The following is a 21,419-nucleotide window of genomic DNA, read 5'->3' as shown; positions in this document are numbered from 1 at the left end:
TTGCCAGTGCTGAATGTGCCAACATTGATATATTTGTACCTTTTAAATGATCCTATTGTTCACTCATAAAAAGTTTAATGTGTGAAGGCTCCTTCATTCCTAAATCATTTATTCCTTATGTAGCATTTCCACACCCCTCCCTCTCATGTCTTTATTTTTCATCTGCCTTTTCCTTTCCTTTGATCAGCTTTGTTTTCAATTTGGTTTCTGCTCAGTGCCAGTTCTTATGAACTCTGCTGGCAAGATAATAAGACTTATTGCATTTGTTATGGTGCCTACAATATCACAGTGTTTCAGTGTCCAATAATTACTGTCAAGTGTAGTGACTTTTTGTAGACAACACAGCAGTCATGTAGCAGACAGCCAAATCCCACTACGAGCTATGAGGTGAATGACCAATTTATCTAGAGAATTGTTGGCCAGAACACATTATGATTACAGGGACCTTAATTAACGGTAATGATGTGTATATTGAATTTAAAAAAATGTTGTTCTTCATTGATGGATTAAATTTGGACAGCACCTGAAAATCTTCTAATGCCTTATTGTTGAGAAGCTTTCCTAGACACATGCCAAGGTAGTCTCAATTTTTAGCAAGTGTTGGTCATCTTCTGAAAGGAAGCAGAGAAATCCATTAATAGCAGAGAAGTGTTAAGGTGTCAATATGCTTGATGCTTTCATTACAGCAGAAAACATAACTAAGTTGCAATGTAGCTCCAGTGTGTCTCTCGTGCAACAAAAAGCAAGATTGGATCAGTCACTGGTTTTATTTTGCTACATGTGTTCTTGGACATCGGTAAATCCTAGCAATGATGGAGCATGTAGGCTTCCAGTTATCCATTTTACCCTCAGTGAGCATACTGAGGGTATACTCCCCCCACCCAATATTAAGAGCAATTTATGTAACTTAGTGTTGTCCACTGATGGACCTGCACAATACCACCTCTATTGCACTGGTAGTGCCACTATAATGGATTCATTAATGTTACATAGCAGGAACTCTTCTTGAAATCTTAGTAAAATAATACTAGTTTCAGGTCAGATCTCAAATGATATTGTATTTGTTTGATTTTGTGAAAACCAGTGATAGCCAGACTGTGATAAATATTGACTGCATTATAGAGCTCTGCCTGATGACAGCTACAACTCTACACTTAACATAAAGTGTGCTATAAAGCATAAATCTTGGTTTGCCAACTGCTCCAGCGCTTCTGTATCATGCCTGAGACTGTTAATCTTCATTTGCTGGTGTTTATGGCAAACAGATGAACAACTTTATTTTGAATTGAAAGAATCTTCAATAACTAGGTGGAACAGGCGCAGTGGGCTGGGTGCCTCCTCCTGTTTTCTTATGCTCCTAATACAGTTTCCCACAATAATTTTGTTTCTAAACATTAATTTGGTGTTTGCATTTGATACAGTGCCAGTAACATCAGACATTTCAGTGCACTTCATAGGACTTTTCTGCAAAGTAAGTGACAGTGTATTTAAAGGCCAATTTGGGCATAGCAATGCCCCACAAACAGCCACAAAGTGACTCATTTTATCTGGGGAATTGTTGGCCAAGATACAGCAGAAACTCCAGTGCAAATGCACACAATTTCAAGCCAGTCTCACAGAAAGATGGGTCACTGTAGGCTATTTGCTCATTGCAGCGAATTCCGATTGGGCCCTTTCAATAGTAAATCATATTCATATCTAGACAAGAAATACTTTGCTGAGGATGAAAAATAGCGCATGAAATAAATACTAGTACAACAACAAGATTTCATTTATAGAGTGCCTTTCACGTCGGGAGGACGTCCCAAGGCGCTGGACAGTTGGGTCAGGACCCAAGCGGGGGGGGGGGGGGGGGGAATGGTCAGGGGGAGGGGAGGGAGCGAGGAGGGGGTAGAGATTCGAGAGGGGAGCTGAAGGTACGGTCAAAGAGAAAGGTCTTGAGACCAACCTTGAAGGAGGAAAGGGAGGAAGCGGCGAAGGCACTGGGGGATGGAGTTCCGAGCCTAGGGGCTGAGAGGCTGAAGGCCCGGCCACCGATGTTAGGGCGGGGGATGTGGAGCAGACCGGAGCCAGAGGAACGGAGGGTACGGGCAGATAAGTAGGGGGATAGTAGGTCGGAGAGGTAGAGGGAGCAAGGCCGTGAATGGCCTTGTAGGTGAGGATGAGGATCTTGAATTCGATCCTCTGGGGAATGGGGAGCCAGTGGAGGCGAGCGAGGGCGACGGTGGGAGTGATGTGGTCGCGAAGCCTGGTGCGGGACAGTACACGAGCTGCAGAGTTCTGAATGACGTGCAGCTTGTGGAGGGAGGTGCCCAGAAGGCCGGCGAGGAAAGAGTTCCCATAGTCCAGCCTTGAGGTGATAAAGGCGTGGACCAGAGTTTCAGCAGCGTGAGGGGTGAGGTAGTGCCGTAGTCTGGCCATGTTTCGGAGGTGATGGAAGGCGGTGCCAGTTGTGGCGCGGATATGAGGAAGAAAGGACAACTCAGGGTCGAACAGAACGCCGAGGTTCCTGACTGGCTTTGAGAGGTGGAGAGTGCAGCCTTGGATGCTGATGCTGGCAGCGCCTGAGGTGCGGAGGCGCTGACGCGAGCCAATCAGGAGGGCCTCAGTTTTAGGCACGTTGAGCTGAAGAAAGTTATCTCTCATCCAGGACTCAATGTCGGACAGGCAGCTGTCAGGACATCGGGGGTCGTGGAGTTGAGGGTAGAGGAGGACAGGTAGAGTTGGGTGTCATCCGCATACATGTGGAAGTTAACCCCATGTCTGCGGATCATGTCACCAAGGGGGAGCATATAGAGGGTGAAGAGGAGAGGACCGAGCCCTGAGGGACACCACACGAGACAGTACGGGGGCTGGAGAAAAGCCATTTGTGGAAACAAAATGAAGACGGTGGGAGAGGTACGACCTAAACCACTCAAGGACAGGGCCTTGAAGGTTGAGGTGGGAGGACAAGTGGTGGAGGAGGATAGCGTGGTCGACCGTATCGAATGCTGCTGATAGGTAGAGGAGGACGAGGAGGCAGAGGGAGCCCTGGTCGCAGATGGTCAAGATATCATTGGTGACCTTGACCAGGGCAGTTTCTGTGCTATGGACAGCACGGAAACCCGACTGAAGGGGTTCGAATAATGAATGGGTGGAGAGGAAAGAGCGCAGCTGGGAGGCGGCAACTTGTTCAAGGACCTTGGACAGGAAGGGGAGGTTGGAGATGGGCCGGTAGCTTGATAGCTGCGATGCATCAAGGGAGGGTTTTTTCAAAGTGGGAGTGACGGTGGCAGTTTTTAGGGGAATGGGAACAGAGCCAGAGGAGAGGGACAGGTTGATGATGTCTGTGATAAGTGAGGCAAGGAAGTGGAGCTGGGAGATAAGGAGTGGAGTGGGGATGGGGTCAAGAGAGCAGGTGGTAGGTTTCAGGGACAGGATGAGTTTGGTGACAGAGGGTGGGGAAACGGGTTCGAAGGTGTGTAGGGGAGGATGGGTAGGAGTCGGAGTGTGGGAGGGAGGGGGTGGGGGGAAGTTGGAGGGGAAGTGACCGCGGAGCGGATTCCCTTGATTTTGGATTCAAGGAAATCCAGCATCTCCTCATAGTGAAGGTTGGAGGAGATGACCTGCGTGGGGTGGCGGGGGGGATGGAGGAGTCGGGACGTGGTAGAGAACAGAAGCCTTGTACAGCAGGTCTCATTGTGTGATTCAATTGCAGGAGCGTAACATTCATCTTATCCACCAGCAAAAAATAGTTTCAATAATAGAATCAGTAATGCAAAAAATAACTCTGCTGCATGGAGATTGTTTCCAGAAGGTAAAGGATCTGAAGCTCAAGATGATGTTGATAATAAGCCACTTGAGTATTGCTCTCACAGCTTATAATGTTATCTTAACCTCAATGTATTACAGTGCTCTCTTCTAATACACAGTAGATGTTATATCTGCAATATTTCAATAATGGAGATCCCACTGTTATCTTTACCTCCCTATAAGGACTCCACTGCGCTTGGGTATAAGATATGTCATAGGCATAGATTGTGCAGCTAACCAAGAAGATGGCAGAACTCTCAGACCTCCAATGTGCTGCTCATGTTGCGCAGGATGAGTGAGTGTGTATTGAAGAGCAGGCTGCTTGCCCCAGTGATCTGAATAAAGCTGCAGGCGAGGTTTCAGACACACTGTGTTCACTACTTCTGATGAACAGAAGCAAAATTGCAAAACTGATTCTACACCGTCAACTTTCCAACCTATTCAAGACCAGCAAAACAGATTGACTGCTTGTTATTACCAAACCATGTGCCTCCTGTGTTATGCACAGTCAGTGAGCATTGCTGGAATACTCTTCTCTCCACATTCCATACATGGAGTGCAATAGCTGTTTGAATATTCATACAATGTTCATAAATTAGAAATGATGTTCTGCTAATAATTGCATGAATCATTGAATAAAAAGATTTATATCAGTGAAATGACCAATTATTGTGGTACACAGTTTAGTTGGCAACACTCATCTCTGAGTATGAAGGTTCTGGATTCAACCCGCATGTCCAGGTTGGCTGTACTGTCAGAGGTGCCATACTTTGGGTGAGACATTAAACTGAGGTCTTGTTTGCCAAGTTTTTAAAGATCCCATGCCCTATTTGATGAGAGAAGGGAGTTTCTCTTGATAACCACTAATTCCCAAGAGAAAAAAAATTGATCCTTCATTGCATGGCAGTTTGTACAGAATAGCTTTTCGTAAATTGGCTGTCACATTTGCCTATAAACAAATAAAAACCTGAAGCGCTCTGAGACATTCATGTGATAAGGCGATGCATCGAATCATCAAATGCAAGGATTATTATTACTTTCAAATTCTTTCCATAACATTTATTTGCTCAGATGGCATGGTGTCAATTGCTAAAATCTCTCAAATCGAGGATGTAATGTGCTTTACTGGATTAGAAATTTAGTGAAGCAGAAAGGGAGAGGCAATACAATCACAGAAAACAGGATTAAGGATTCAGCATAATATATATTTATATAGTGCCTTTTACATCGGGAGGATGTCTCAGAACATTGCACACAGACAATACTAGGATAGCAATCGTTATGGTTCTCTGCTGTAAACAGGAAAGAGTGAAATGGTTTAGTTCAGTGTATTGCTGTTTGAGTATGTTGAAATGTGTCCTGTTGGATCACTTATTGTTGCTCCTGCGGCTAGTTAAAATGAACTTTATCTGACCTTGTACATATTGGAAAATACTCTGAACAGAAAGAGATCTTCAGTATTATTCCCAGTGCTGAACACCGAGGATGTTTAATAACGTACACACAGGAAATTATTCTGATTGATCGGTTATCTTTAATTCTCATCACAGACCACTTAAGTCTGTCAATCTGGACACCAAAATGTCATTACATTAGTGGATGCCTTTTCAGTTTTTTTCCAAGACAAGTTTAAGTGGTGACAAAGTGAACTCTCCTCCCTTTGTTGTGGGAGAGCGACTGAAACCCATCTGAGATGTATTGCCTCCTATACTCCATCACCCACTGATTTATTGTCAGTGGAGGTTTTACATTAAACGATTCTTCAGCTCTGTGGCTATTCAACATAAGGGGCAATCATCACAGGAAATGAACATCCTGTTACAAATGTGGGCTGATCATTAAACCTCCCAAATAGTCTGCCTTAATACAATTACAATTGCAGAGTTAAAGGTTGTTAATGAATTTGCAAAAAATCTCATGGTAATTAAAGCTTTTTGAATTAACTTAGAATTCCTAGTGATACTTTTAACTACCCTAGACACAGACTGGAGGAGAAATTCCACCTGGATCTAGATTTACTCTGTTTGTATTGCATTTCAGAGTGACCAGAATTTAGCAAATTGTTGAATTCAGTCTCAACTTTCATGCTGTTTTTCTGTAGAAGATATTGGGGGAAAAAACAGGTTTAAAATTAAGAATTTGCAAATTTCTGGATGCTCTGAAATCCTAAGAAAATAGAGTAATTTTAGACCCAGGTAAAATTTCTACCCAAGAAAGAGTGCATTTATTAATTACTAGCTGTGTTTTGGATGAAAAAAAAGTTTATTTAAAAAAAAGCTCCTTTCTCCCTCACTTTCTCCTGAAGGCAAGTCGACTTACACTGAGGCTACTTATTCTGTTCCGCAGGGGCCAGCAGCCCTCTGGACAGTGTCTTAGCCCAGACCGTGAATAGAAATCAATAGCAACTGCAGAGGAGCAGCTTTTTGTCTGATCTGAATCCAGTCGCCAGGGGGTGCACAAGTGTGGATGACCCTTGCTCCAATGTTCCATTCTCCTCCACATCTCGGTTAGGATCAGGGTAATAAGCATCTTTGTTTGATATCTAGGACTCTCTACATCAACATTTCTTGGTCAGCATTCAGAAGGAATACAGAAATCGTTTTAGTAAAGGTCAAAGATTGAATCTTTCCCAACAAGGCGAGATCTCCATCAGCTGTAATGTGACCACAATTTCTTAGTAACCTCGGGCAAGTAGTTCCACGTTCTGCTTAAATAGCATTCATTGAATATGAAAGCACTTTAGGATATTTGATTACTAGTATTGCACGATAGCAATACGTGTCAGACTGTTAGCTCTCTGAGGTCTCCTGATATGTCATACCAATGGCAATGGTCCAGCACTGTGAGTGGGTCAGCTGCTACTTTGCCTTGTCAAAGCAAGTAGCCACTTTAAAGTTTTACTCTAGTTTTATTTGCCCGGCCTCTTCCATCTGATAAACTGAGAATATCGTGGGTCTCAAAGTAACATGACTGTTAGAAAGTGAGTGATTCAATGGCATTACATACAAGTGGCTCTATCCAATCAAGCCCCAAATGTGTAAAAATCACACTGGAACTCCATTTCTTACTCCACATGCCTAATAATAATCCCTCAAGAAGAAAAGGTAATAAATTGGTCACTTCAATCCACAACTGTATGTGGGACACTGCTGTGCTCAATTGGCTGCTGCGTTTTGCCCACAAATAATATAGTCAATTCACTTTACAGTATTCTGCAAAGCGCTTTGAGATGTCTCGAAGATGTGAAAAGTGCTATATCAAATGCAAGGATTATTATATTATTATTTCTGACATTGATGTTTTCTATAAGGTAATTAAAAAAAGAGAAATGATTCAAGACTCAGCTTTAGATTTATAAACCTAATTGCAGAGCAATAATGTAGTACTGAACCAATAATAATTCATGCATTTGATACAGAACCTTTCACATTGGGAAGATGTCTCAAAACGCTTCACAGGATTTACTGTAAAGTGTAGTGACTATTTTGTGAGTGAATGTGGCCTCCAATTTCCACACAGCAGTGAATGACCAATTGATTGATTCTCTTCTGGAATAGTGATATGGTATCTTTAACATCCACTGATGGAACGGGACCTTGGTTTAACATCTCATCTGAAAGACAGATCTCACCCAATCCCATGGCTTCTGTATGAACTGGAGATGGTGCCCAGTGAATGCCACACAAGTAGTTTGGATTAGCATTGCTGTTAAACTTGTCCATCCCAACATTTAATCAGACTGTTTCCCTGGCCTTCTGATCTATTACCATCTACTTGTCCAGTTATTATCAACCATAACCACTTTCACTGTGGGCCTTTTTAATGTGCCCACATGTGTTCAGTTAGTATACTGGCAATTGGGATTGGCTCCCCAAGAGCTTGTGGACATCACAAAGCTTTGAAACAGTGCGAGTGTGGGGCTGCAGTTTCCCGTTTCTGGGAATAGGATGAGGTCATTCACTCTACATTGTTTTAAATTATCAACAGCTTGGTTTCAAGAATCAGCTTCAGTCATTTCTCAGATTGTAAGTTCTGCACAGACAAAGTAGAAAGCTATTGAAACAATCACAAAAAACAGCAGCTACCCACCGGGCTCTTCTGATATTGTTTCCAAACCATCGCAAAGCCCTTTAGTTTCTCTCAGCTCCGGCTTCCCACTGAATTAATACTTCCTTCTCCCAAAACTGTTGGCCACTCCTTCCCAGAAGGGATATTGTTGATAATGAAATCATGAACTTGCATTGCAGGATTCTTCAGCTTTCTCAGGTCAAAACATCTCAATGCGAGTCATGGGTAGGGAACTGCTGTCAAGTTTAATCACTATTTATATGAACAGTGTCTCCTTCAGATTGTAGCACCTTGTGTTTATACCTGACATTTGCCATTGATACACTTGTAAGACCAATTATATCCAGTCCGTGAGGAAAATCATTTGTGCTCTCCAGCAGTTGCTTTCACAGATCTGTTCAGATATCATTTCCTCCCATTGTCCAGACCGCTGTTCAAACGCCTTTGATATTTCAAATAAAAGGACGCTTGAAAAGTCGTCACTTAAGAATCCATAAATTGAATTTTACCATCGATCAGTGCAGTACCTTTGATTTTTGGTTTGAGCTTCTGCTGATACGAGCAGCTGTAGTAACATTCCCAGGCGGGATTTCTTTCTCCGGTTTTCATTCCAAGAGTCAATAGCCCGAGTCAGTCCTGGGCTGAATGGAAAAAATCAACAGGAATCCTCATTGCACTTCACCCAAAGGGAACCTCTGCAGATCAACCGAACACACACACATTAACAATAAACTGCCAAAGCTACAATAAAAAGCAAACTGCAGTCACAGTGTATGTCTTCTCACTTTGTTACAAGTTACAGTCCCTCTTCTGAGAGCAATGACTACTTACGAGGCCACTATATTTTACTCACTTCAGTGCCTCTTGTCATTCTTTCATTCCGATCGTTTTTGTTTAAGCATTACTTAAAGGGAAAGTCATCCATTTCAATCAAGACAGCTTACCACCTGTTGACTATTTGATGGCGAAAATTAAATGACCAACATATATCTTAAATGCTCTACCATCAATATCGTGTCGATCTCATTGAACTAGCCTACGTACAGCGATAAATAAATGAAAGCTCCCTGTTTAAATCACACTCTCCCAGCGTTTCTTTCTCTTCTGGGAAATCTCTTCACACCACCTTGAAATCATTCTACCGAAGCCCTGATATTGAAACTCTACAATTACAATAAATTACTATACAGACTATAAAACTCACTTTCTATTCGCGGATTACGAGTCGCAGAGAGAGTCAGGAATTATCCCTTTCCATTCTAGCGGGAAACATTCTTACAAATTCTCTCCATCTCTTTCCCCTTTTACTCACCCTTCAATTTAAAAATCCTGATGTGTGTGTTTTTATGTCTTTCAATGCTAAGTCTCTCTCTCCCTCTATTACATTCTAAAGTGTTCCCAACTCCGGCAATGCACCTTTCTTCTTCTCTCGCTGTCGACCTCTTCTCCCCCCATTTCTCTCACTTTTGATTTTACTTGTTCTATGTTCTCCCCTCGTTTCTCACTGCATCTTTCTCGTGTTTCTCACAAGCACCAGTGTTCCCTCTAACAGTTAGTTAGGGTGTCGCGCAATACATTGTACATACGATCCTACTGTCCCCCCGTTTCTCTCCCCAACCTTTTCCTTTTATACAAATAAGTATTTTTTTCCGAACTGAAGTGGATTTTGATTTCTGAAATACTTAGCGTTTGAGCTAATTGGCGTAACTGCTCTTTTTGTATATGTGGCTGATAACGTGGCTCCCAAATGCCATTCCATTACAGTAAAACAAAGTCTGCGACTATAATCCGGAGCAATGATTTAATATCGACACTGGCAGCTGTTTTACACCGCACTATTTCCAATTCATTATAGTACTAAAATATAACAGTCAGTTTGTACATTGCGAGATTTATGTTACAAATATCTTCATAATGGATTCGTCTTGAAAGACATCCCAGTGTTTCACGCACACACTTGCGGGTTGACTTGGTATCGGCAGTTTTCAGTTGCTGAATTTAAACGTAGAAAAATATTCTTAATAACTAAATAATATCTTAAAAAGTGCAAACCAACGTATTCCCGGTATTCAAAGCAAAATCTGACCTGTTCGTCGACGTCCAAAATGTTAGGAGATTCCAACCGTTGCTTTATTTTTGCTTTTTTGTTAATAATGTGAGGACTGAAGTCTGACTGCGGTGCGACTCCCACTGAAGGCATCTTCCGACTCACACACAAACTGAAATGAAACTGATCCTCGTTCATTTCAGCCGCGTAGTCCGCGCAGGAAGCAGCGCCGTGAAGCCACCAGACAGGCGGATTAATGCGGCAGCGTCACAAAGGTGTAAAGGGTCAGGCCGACCGGAACTATTTCTCGATGGAGACGTCAGTCCCACTGGGAATGCGACTGAGACAGACACAGAGCGTATTGTTCCCAGTAATGTTTTTAGATGATAATGTGGGACTTTTGCAAAATGTAACACACGCTCATTGGGTAACAAAAGAGGGAGAAAAAGTTGCAGTTGTCAAACCACTATACACCCATTGTGAAAACTCTGGATAAAAAGCCCACTTGTGGATGAAACGTGCCCTGTCTTATGCTTCCCATGGAACTTACTGTAAAAAACTGCACTTTATTGGCCAGGCTGGCACCACAATGGTTTAGTTTTAGTGGGAACTAAATAAGATTTTTATATCTAAAAAATACATAAAATCAGATCAAAATTCCCCAAAGTGCTTCACACAAAACTACTTTTCAGTGTTGGGTCTTTGTTTTGTAAGGAAATTAGGCAGCCGTTACCTTCAGCCACTGAAGAGAATGACCAAGTAATCAGGAAGATTGCTGGACAGGCCACCTGGAGAAACATCTCTTTTCCAGCAATATCTTTACTGCCCGACAGAAGTAGATAGGACCTAGGTTTAACATCTGAAAAAATGGCACATTTGACAGTTTAGAGCTGCTTGTATTTTGCTGGAGTATCAGCGTAGACTGTGAGCTCAAGTCTCACACGCTTGATGAAGAGAGAGTGACCCTGTTGGGAAATTGGCTGTTCCCAGTCAGCAGGTTTGTAAATGAACCATGACTCAGAAAGAGCTACAACCTCTTCCTTTTAGTGATAAATAGAATTATTAACGTTTAGAAGTTAGTGCCTTGAGACGTCCTCCTGAAGAGAACAGCGCTATACATATGTAATTTGCTGTTGTTGAAGTAATTACTCAAAGTAATTGAATGTGTTTGCAAGGTATCATCTTAAGGTGATGTAGAGAGCTGCCACGTCAATACAATGATTTGTATTTTTAAAGAGGTGCTCTTAGCAAAAAAATGAAAGAAGCCTGTTAGCTGTTCACCTCGTATACTCCGTGTCACTCTGTATGTTGTCAGAGATAATAGAGTCATCTATTCATGGAAATCTGTTTGCTGATCTTTGTCCTGCCAAGGTAACGTATAACAAGTTTAAACAATTTAAAAGATTCAATTCCAACTAAAGTTTGATGGCTTTCATAACATCTATATGCTTGAGTGTTTGAATTGTCTGTGGTGTGGTTTGCTTTGCTCTTGGATGATTTATGGTTTTGTTGCTTGCGTTTTGTCAACCAACCTGAGTTGTAGCCTAAGCCAATTACTCTTGTAAGTACAAACTGTTAATTGGCTTTGGTGCTTTGGCAGTCTATAGCTGTGTCTTTGTTAGTCCAAAAATTGAAATAATGCAAGATTGCTTATATCTGTGTGATAAAATAAGCAGACTTCTTCTCAGGATGAGAGTACCAGACCTTTTTGAAATTGTGGGAGCTTCACATGGGGTCTTCTTTTAAAGTGAGAAATTTTCTTTAATAAATGATGTGAATGAAGAATCATTCTATATTAAGTGCAGTGTGCTCATGTACATTGATTGTCCAGCGTCTTGGGACGTCCTGCCGACATGAAAGGCGCTATACATATGTAATTTTGTTATTGTTGTACCCAAGTGGTACTGTGTAATGGTTGAGTTTCAGCTACAGTTTTCCAAGGCTAAAGGCTAATATTGAGCTGATCACAGCTAAGCCACCTGGGAAAGGCAGCTGAGCTTTGGAAGGAAAGCTTTTCCGTGGGAGAAGCTCAGAGGACAAGCTAACCATTCTCACCCAGCTGTTGTGACTGCCGCAGACACTACTACTTGGTAGAGGAATTGTCAACAGTATATTCTGAGGGATCTTAAAACAACATTGAAAATGTTTGAAACATAGGATTTAAGAAATACTCTGTGGATGAATTCACTACATGGTTATTGAACCACAAGTCCAGGAAGGTTCCAGGTTGGATCCCTTGTTACAGCTGATCTCAATTTACCAGAGAGGTGATGATATTACAATTCATCTTGTTATTCCTGGGTTAAGGAGCAGAAATATTCACCGTGCTTCCTGCTCTTCCGAGTTATTCAGTGACCCCTGCTGAAAAGTTTGCGTGTGTGATGTAGGGGGAGGACAGGCTATAAGGTTCTGTTATAATGTTCCCTCAGGGTCAAATGACACATTGACGCGCCCTGCCTTGGCTCACACAAGAGGGATGGTGTCTTGGACAGGGTATTGGAGGGCTTGCCAGTAAGTGTGGCTCTGCATCCCTACATGCTGGAGTCCTGTAGCTCAGTGGTTAGAGCACTCGCTTTGCAAGTGAGAGACCTGAGTTCAATTCCAGGCAGGTCAGGGCGAAACCTTGGGCAAGTTTCCTTACTCCACACAGAGCCTAATAATAATCCCTCCAAAACCAAAAACAATAATAAATTGGTCATTTTCAATCTATGACTGTTTGTGGGACATTGCTGTGCGCAATTGGCTGCCGCGTTTGCCCACAAATATACAGTCAATTCACTTTATAATATGTTCTGTGAAGCGCTTTGGGACGTCCTCCCGACGTGAAAAGCGCTATATCAAATGCAAGGATTATTATTATTATTATTATGCTACATTATAGTAAGGATAGGTGAGAAGAAAGGAACCATTGGTTACCCATTGGTAATGTTTCTTTTTGTGAGACCGTAAAACATTTTTAAAAAATCAAATTTTACTTTTTTTGTGTCAAAATAGTTTGAAAGATATCCATTGGAGATGTTTCGGAAGGAGCCTTTGGATAAGAATGTGTTCTTCATTCACTGCCCAGGCTCCGTCCACTCCTTGCTCCATTGTGACTGTATGTTAAAACGTGTAAAGGTCACACTTGGAATCTGACCTATTTCACAAAGCATACAAAAATAATTAGTGTTCACTCCCCTTTTCCCATAATCTGCCTTCCTTAACTTCTTTCGTTTGCAGCAGATTGAACTCCACTACCACCCATTCTGACCTTCACAGTGTGGACAAGAATGATGGCTATGACAGAGTCATTGGAAAGGTATACCCAGTTTCAGTTGGTTTAGGCCAGACATAAACCTCCTGTGGTTTGACAAATATATTGTGACGCACACTCAATGAAGGTGTTACTCGTGAAAAAATATGCAGAATATAATTTTATTACTTAACACAAAACTTAATAATAATAATAATCCTTGCATTTGATATAGCGCTTTTCACGTCGGGAGGACGTCCCAAAGCGCTTCACAGAACACACTGTAAAGTGAATTGACTGTATATTTGTGGGCGAACGCGGCAGCCAATTGCGCACAGCAATGTCCCACAAACAGTCGTAGATTGAAAATGACCAATTTATTATTGTTTTTGGTTTTGGAGGATTATTATTAGGCTCTGTGTGGAGTAAGGAAACTTGCCCAAGGTTTCGCCCTCTGCCTGGAATTGAACTCAGGTCTCTCACTTGCAAAGCGAGTGCTCTAACCACTGAGCTACAGGACTCCACAAGTCCTGTAGCTTCATCTGTTGTAAGACAAACATGTGTTTGTCTCACTTTCCCCTGATATTTTATGTAAAGTGAATACACTTGAGACAGATATGATCAGTCACCACTTGCTTTCTTGTGCACACACTCCTCTCTGTAGAAATCACTTTACAGGGTGACATCGTACCTTTAAGAATGGAGTAATTAAATAATGTACCCTGAAGATTTGGGCGTTTGTCATTTGTTTTGATACATTGAGTTTTGTTGCGTATGAATTTGGGGGAGACAAAGGACTAGAAAATTATAACCAGTTCAGAACCATAAATGTGAATATTATGGCTAGTGCATGCCAACTGCTAATCCTAGTCAAAACATTTTGGCTCTGCTGCTTAATTCATTAGAATGATTCAGTAATGTCAAGTGATAGTGTTGTTTCTAAAAATGGAGCTGCTTCAACCACTGTCTTCGGTGTGATTTTAGCAACAGAGACTGCTGCTCTCAGCTTCATTGCTGGTACCAAACGCTGTCATTGAAGTGAAGTGTTAGAAAGTTAAGAATACTCAATTGTACACAATGGAAAACTATTCTGTTGGAAGAAATTGAAGCACTGACTGAATAGGTTTGGTGACATCTCGACAGCAGAACAGCCTTTTATTGTACTTTCTCACTAGGTGAATGTTCTGACGGTGTCGAATACAACTTTTTTATTTAACAATCCCGCCGAAGACAATGAATCTAAGAAATTGGATTTCCGAGACGCGTACTGTACTGCTAAACCACAATGGTGTTGATGCATGAAATACTCAATGAAAATTTCAATAGGATGTTTAAGAGGTTGAAAGTAAAAGAGTTTGTTTGCTTTCCAAAAATGTGATCATAATATTTTCCACAAGTGTGTATTTTCACCAAATTTGAAATTGAACACATTTTTTTAAAATGTGACTTCCTAACACCAACATGTTATTATGCATTGTATTTCTAGGTGTGCCTGAATAGAAAAGAAGTTGGGTTGGAAGTTCAACATTTTAGACCAAAAGGGGATAGAGAGAAGGATTATTGCAGACAATCTAGCCATAGACAGTCTTTTAATTGTATGGAGTCATTCCATCAAGGCCTAGCACAGGTACTGTCATTCTTCTATGGCTTATTTTCATAACATGGGCCAAGAATGTAAGAGGATCAGAGGTGTTTTTAAATGGGGTTTCCCATTCACAGTGGGTATTTGAAGTGTGCAATGTGAAAAACTCGATGAGTAGGGATCAGATGCTGAGCTAAAGGTCAGAGTGGCTGCAAAATGAACAAATAATTTGTTCCGTTTTTAATATTTCCCAGGTGAAGAGGGTGGGTGGTCCTTTGGCAGCCATCTGCAGGCTGCAACCAACATGCTTTCAATTTTAGATGTGTGTTGGACATGACAGATATCCCAGTGTGCAGAAGGAAATCAGCCCTAACATTCAGGATGGAAGTAAACAGTACTGGTGCTTCGACAGCTGTTCAAGTCTGAATTATTTTGATGTTAGCCTATGTGAGGACCTAACTATCATTTCAGAACAATTACATTTAATAAGAATAATGTGAAGGAGAAGATAGCAGTTCCTAACAATATTCTTACCTTTAACAAAAAATGGATGCTAGATAATATTCTGTAATGAGTGATGGGCTTGACTATGAATCCTAATTTAAAATCAGCCGGTAGCTGCCATAGGATAGATAAAATATGTTCATGAAAAGTAGTATAATTTTTATATGTAGCAAACACTCTCCTTTTCCTTCTGATATGCCCACATTGTCTTTTTTTGGTATAAATAGCTAATGTGAATCTCCTGTGGATTTTTAGCAATTAATAAAAATAATCTTTTCAATACCTTGCAGCACATGTACTGACTTGGGAGATCCCTCAGTATAAATCCTGATGGAAATCACCTTCAATTTGGGTCATGTGGATCTGAGTTGAATTCTCTTCAACAAAGTCAAACTTTTACCAGAAAGAAATCCATAGTTCATAAATGCACTTACCCTGCTGGTTCTAGAGCTTTCCACTTATATGACATTCAAAGGAACTTCCTGGCAGTGAGGAAAATTCAGATGTTTCTGGGAAGAACGCATGGTCTTATTATCTCCCATTTTGAACTCACTGGGCTCTCGTTTAAACAAGTGAAAGTCTGCATTTGCTCATCTGAGCTTCACTTGTGGGGTATTTCTGAATCTCACACCATCCATTCAGAAGTTAAATATTTAAATATGATTTGATTTGATGTGATTTCACCTCCAGCATTTTGCCTGACAGGGTTTTACCAATGTTGCTCCTGAGTTGGGAGCACGGAGTTGTGTAAGACTGACCAGGAATTACTTGTTCTCTGATTTTGTTTACCCCTCTTGTCATTGCCATGGCCTTGCCCCTGTTGGCAGATGCCCAAGACGAGACATTCCCCCAGATGTGTTTTGTATGCTGCCCTGACTCTGTCTCCACTAAAACTGTATATCTGCTTCCAATCGTGCAGTGGAATGGGAAGTCATTCTATAGGCATTCAGATTCAAACCACTTCAGCCAGTGATGAATCAGTACTGTTGAGATTGCAGCAAAGCAGTCTTCTGATGTATTCCCTTGTAAAAGTGACACAGTCTCACCATTAAATTCCTGGCATACATCTCAGGCAGCTGTGATGCGATCAGAAAATTGCTTTCATCTGCGAAGGTGCATTCCAGTTTTACCCATATAGAATAACGGAGCACAAACCAATGTGTCACTGATGTTGTGCGCCGTGGGTAACAGTTTCCATTCTGGGCAACATCAAGTAGCATTGGATGGATTTAGTATTGAGTGCTGGATACAGCATACAGTACAGGAAAGCAACATTATACTGTACAGAGATGATGGCAGATAACAAATCCAGAACATTCTGAACGCACATGCAAAGCCAGTTATTGAGAGATTTTAAAAAATAAAAACACAGTAATAAGTATTTTGCTGGGCAAGTTTCCTTACTCCACACGCCTAATAATAATCCCTCCAAAAACAACAATAAATTGGTCATTTTCAATCCACGACTGTTTGTGGGACGCTGCTGTGCGCAATTGGCTGCCGCGTTTCGTCCACAAATATGCAGTCAATTCACTTTACAGCATATTTTGTGAAGCACTTTGAGACGCCTAGAAGACGTGAAAAGCGTTATATCAAATGCAAGTATTATTATTATTATCACTGCCAAGCCAAGTTCCACATGCACTTTTCCAGCAAGAAAATGTCTGTTTTCTGAAGTGCTGACACCGGGGTTGGTCTTTTCTACCTCATCCAAGTGACCATTCTTCACACGTTAATTAGGACAGAGAGAGTTATCTGTTATTTAAATGGGAGGAGGCACTGTCAAGTCTGATCATAGCCTCACCTGTGTCCACAAATGAACCCTTTCCAACACGATTCACTGCTGCAAAATAAACAGGATTTCCCAAATGATTTCCCCTCCCCCCGCTGGAATCACACAAAGGTCCCCATTTAGAGTGAGAATGTGGGAGAGAAGTAGGCAGTAGGCATTGGTTCACAGTAAGATTTGCTCATGCTATTCCCAGTGGTAAGGTCATAAATTGTATTGATAACTGAGGTCAGTTCTGTTATTTGAGGCAAGCAAGTTTGTCCATAGGCTGATAATTTGCTATCAAAAATAATTCCAGTGGTCACTCTTAGAAAAAGAGAATAAATCGGTTCTTTAGAGGACATGTGTATTACAGAATCTGAAATAGATACTCTGATGAATTAAATCTTGGGGAAGAGGTTGTTGTGATCAATGAGAAACAGCATGCAGTAATTGAGAAATTTGCCCGATGTATTTCAATTTGAATGGAAAATAAACCATTTTCTCTGCTCCTTTTAGGAAAGAGACCTTGCAGTTTAAAATCCTTGGACTTAACAAGATATTCAATACTTTCCTTTTTGTTTTTTTTCTCATTTTTTTTCAATCCTGTTATTTAGATTTAAATGTTAAGTGCATCAGGTGGAAAATAGTTCAACACAATCATATCACTGAAAAACTGCATGTTATACAGCATAAGGCTTGGAAGGAAAATTAGATTCCAGGTTTTCGGTAAATGTCACTGTAAATTCTTCAACCTCAGCATTATAGGAATACAATTCCTGCTTTAATTAGATTCGTGAATGTAAAGAATGTTTCAGTTTTATTTTTACACTTCATCTCATATAATGTTAAATGCTTAGAAACTCTGCCCTTAATGAATTTAAACAGTTTAAGCACAATTTTTTGGAAATTAGCCACATGCAGCAAAAGCTTTGATGCACTTGTAACCATTTTTTAAGCTTAACTGATTTTCTTTTCCCTGAAAAAGCGTGCCTGGAATTGCTTGTTTGTTGCTAATAATGAAACTTCACATTTGAAATAAAAAAAAGTTCAATTCTCTGAGCACTAGCAGATTTTGCAACACTTTTTTAACTGTAACTTAAAGTATTCTCTTAAGTGTGCATTGACAAATCCTGTGAATTAGGAAAATGAAATGATAAAATATTTACTAATTGTTAGAAGATAAAAAATAGTGTTCGTTTGTTGAATGGTATGAAATTTGATGGAGGATGTTATCGTCTTAAGTTGCTGTTAATGATGTGATGGCAAGTTGTGGCCTTGAATGTTTGGTCAGCGGCTGTGATACATTCTCAACATTACAGTTCAGATAGATATTGGCTGAGCTGTGAAGAGTGACCTTTGAAAACTGCAAAAGACTAGGAAATGAGCAAATAAAACTGTGAACAAATTAGAAGGAATTGACAGTCAGCCAATCCTGCTAGGTATTCGAGGTAGCATGCCAGTTAAAGGACTACCGTGGTGCTGTCCTTCATCAATCTTCCTGTCTTCAATTTTCCACTACAGTTCTGGCATCCATCCATTGCTCCTTAATTTATGATGAGCAGATTTGCATGCAATGGACTATTTAATGTTCAAAGAGCTCATTATAGGTTATAGTTCTCTTCCCCCCCCCCCCTCCACCATTAACTGTTTGCAGGTGTGTGATGAAACAGTCTATAAACTGCTTATAGACCCTATTAATAAGTTGGAGGTCTGTTTTTAAATCTTAAACGCATGTTTGCAGCAACCAATTGCTGGGGTCTCCAGTCTGCGAGTAAGAGAACAAAATGAACCCAGGCCTGAACCAGTTTTTGAGACAGGTAAATCGGCATTTGTGTGGAATGGATGATCATTGGGGTTGGTTTCTTCATCTTCCATTTACCTGGAACAAGCAAAATGTATGTTTGTGTAGAAATACTGTCTACCAGAGATTAAAGTGGACTTTCCTGATAACTGTGGATGCATTAGAGCCGGCGGGGGAAGGGTGTGGAGGTGGAGAGAGAAAGGGATGTAAACCATGACAAGCAGCAGGAAATAGGCAGTTGAGATAGTCCAAGACCTAAATGAAAACCAGATCCAGATTGAACAGAGATCACTGCTGTGCTACTCCTAAGCAAGGAGTTGAGGGCTTATTTCCTGCCCTGTCTGAAACTTGTAGCTCCTAAAGCTTTTACAGGAGTTTATCTGACAAAGGGCTCCTATCCCTGAACTCGAGCAGAGAAAATCTAGTGTAAGATTCAAGTCCATCACATGTTTTCAGAGGTAAAGACTGTAAATCCTGTTCCCTTATGACTCAGAAAGTGAAGTGCTGGAGGATAGCTGAAAGGAAATAAAATCTCTGCAATGAGGTAAATACCCCATGTATAAGGGAATGTAGCGAGAATGTAAGAAGGACCTTTCTAAAAATTCCCCTGAGATTATCCCCTCCCACAACAACTAATTGCTGTTTTGTATGAGGCACCAGTTTGTGTTGGATAATTGCATTATTGAATTATCTTCAAAAATGCAGATTATTTCATAAAGATATTAATTTTCCATCTGTTTTGCAACAGGGTTTACAGTAATGGAGTCCTGTAGCTCAGTGGTTAGAGCACTCGCTTTGCAAGTGAGAGACCTGAGTTCAATTCCAGGCAGAGGGCGAAACCTTGGGCAAGTTTCCTTACTCCACACAGAGCCTAATAATAATCCTCCAAAACCAAAAACAATAATAAATTGGTCATTTTCAATCTACGACTGTTTGTGGGACATTGCTGTGCGCAATTGGCTGCCGCGTTCGCCCACAAATATACAGTCAATTCACTTTACAGTGTGTTCTGTGAAGCGCTTTGGGACGTCCTCCCGACGTGAAAAGTGCTATATCAAATGAAAAGATTATTATTATTATAATCTCACATTGAAATTGCACCATGTCATTAATTTCAATACCAGTCACTATTGCCTTTTATTTTTTCATCCAAAAAGGAGTAGCTATATCTGTGCATAAAAGTCGATTTTATACATAATGAAACCAGTACTGTGACAGAACCTGAGCCACACTTTTTGTAAATGTACTGCTGTTCAGTGTTTCAACCTCCTACTCATGGGGGAAGGGAATAGGGATGAGCATCACATGCCACTGAGTTGCATCTCCACTGTGGGAGAGAATCAGAAAGCTAGATGCACCAGGTCAGATTTGTGTGCACTTCCGTGTTACAGAGAGCCATAGGTTTACTTCTATGGTTTACAGTAGTTAATCTGCCTGTCTGAGAAATAGTGGGACCTGCAATGCAGCCTGCAGTAGAGAGGATTGCTTGCAAGAATTCATGCAGTGCAAATAAGACAGTAATTTGGTTTGATTGTCATTAAGAATTTAACCAAGATCCTGGATTATTTTTAACAACTGATCCATGATCTTTATAAACTGAAAAAAAATGCATAATTTATCAAAAATTAATTTTCTTTGTTAACTAAACAATATATTTTTTAAAACATTGTCAAATCCTGCATTGGTTCATTAAAAGTTGCAATATTATTCACAACAACAGCAACCTGCATTTATATAGTGCCCTTCACACAGGGTAGCGTCTTGGAGAGGATAACAAACAGATTCTGTATTATGCATACAGACTAAAGATGGTCACTGTTCAGCCTACTTCCATCAGAAAGAAAGGAACATTGTATGCAAGTAAATAAATGATTGTAATGCTTTTTAAGGAAGTGAGCATACAAACACTTTAATAACATGAATGTGGTTAGCGTAATGTGACACATTCATTCGTCAATGGCAAATTAAAACTGCATCATTGCACACTTGAGCTGATTTTCTGTGATATGTTGATGCGTGAATTGAAAGGAGTAACATTGGTCATCAAGTTTCAATGTAGCTAAAGACTTGGGATTTGACGCTTGCAAACAGCATTGCTTTGGTGAAAGACATATCATATGCATTTCATTAATTTGAATCATTTTCCAAAGAACAATAATTTGTTAGTGTAGCTATTGCAGGGGATCATTGAATTATATTTTTAAAAGATTGTGATTCATTGCATAGTCAGAATGATTGTAGTGTCATGATTAGTGTATATATGGCTTTGAATTCATCTGAGATTAAATTGTTAGTGAATTTGTGCGAACAAAAAGGTCAACGTCTGTAACCTGAATGTAATTTTTTTGGATAGTTTTGAGCTATGAAGGAGAGCAGAAGACAAGAGGGACTAACGCCATTCAGAGACAGGAAAAACTGACAATAATACTCCAGATTGACAGCTATCAATAACCTTTTACCTGGAGTATGCTTATGTGTGCTGGAAACAAGTAACACCCTAATTTTCAAATGAATCCTACAGAGCTTGCATGCTTTTTTTAATGCATTGCTTTAAATTTGGGCACTTTTTAACTTCCCAACACCAACTTGATTTAGTTCCCAGAAATGCCCAGAAACCTTTCA

At 40.6% G+C, this 21,419-nt stretch overlaps 1 long non-coding RNA gene across 2 annotated transcripts; it reads right to left on the bottom strand.

The window, feature by feature from the left end:
* Positions 1 to 473: 473 nt before the first annotated feature.
* LOC103183981 lies at positions 474 to 10,053 on the bottom strand. Of its 2 annotated transcripts, none has more exons than XR_488473.2 (3): positions 9,947 to 10,053; positions 7,882 to 8,555; positions 474 to 611 (listed from the first exon to the last, which is right to left on the bottom strand). It is a non-coding gene; the product is annotated as an uncharacterized LOC103183981 (long non-coding RNA). The 2 variants fall into 2 exon arrangements; XR_006085278.1 differs by having other exon boundaries at positions 7,882 to 8,501.
* Positions 10,054 to 21,419: the final 11,366 nt, after the last annotated feature.

Source organism: Callorhinchus milii, unplaced genomic scaffold (assembly GCF_018977255.1).
Source record: "Callorhinchus milii isolate IMCB2004 unplaced genomic scaffold, IMCB_Cmil_1.0 Scaffold8, whole genome shotgun sequence".
Lineage (NCBI taxonomy): Eukaryota > Metazoa > Chordata > Chondrichthyes > Chimaeriformes > Callorhinchidae > Callorhinchus > Callorhinchus milii.
This window is presented reverse-complemented; position numbering and strand designations above follow the sequence as displayed.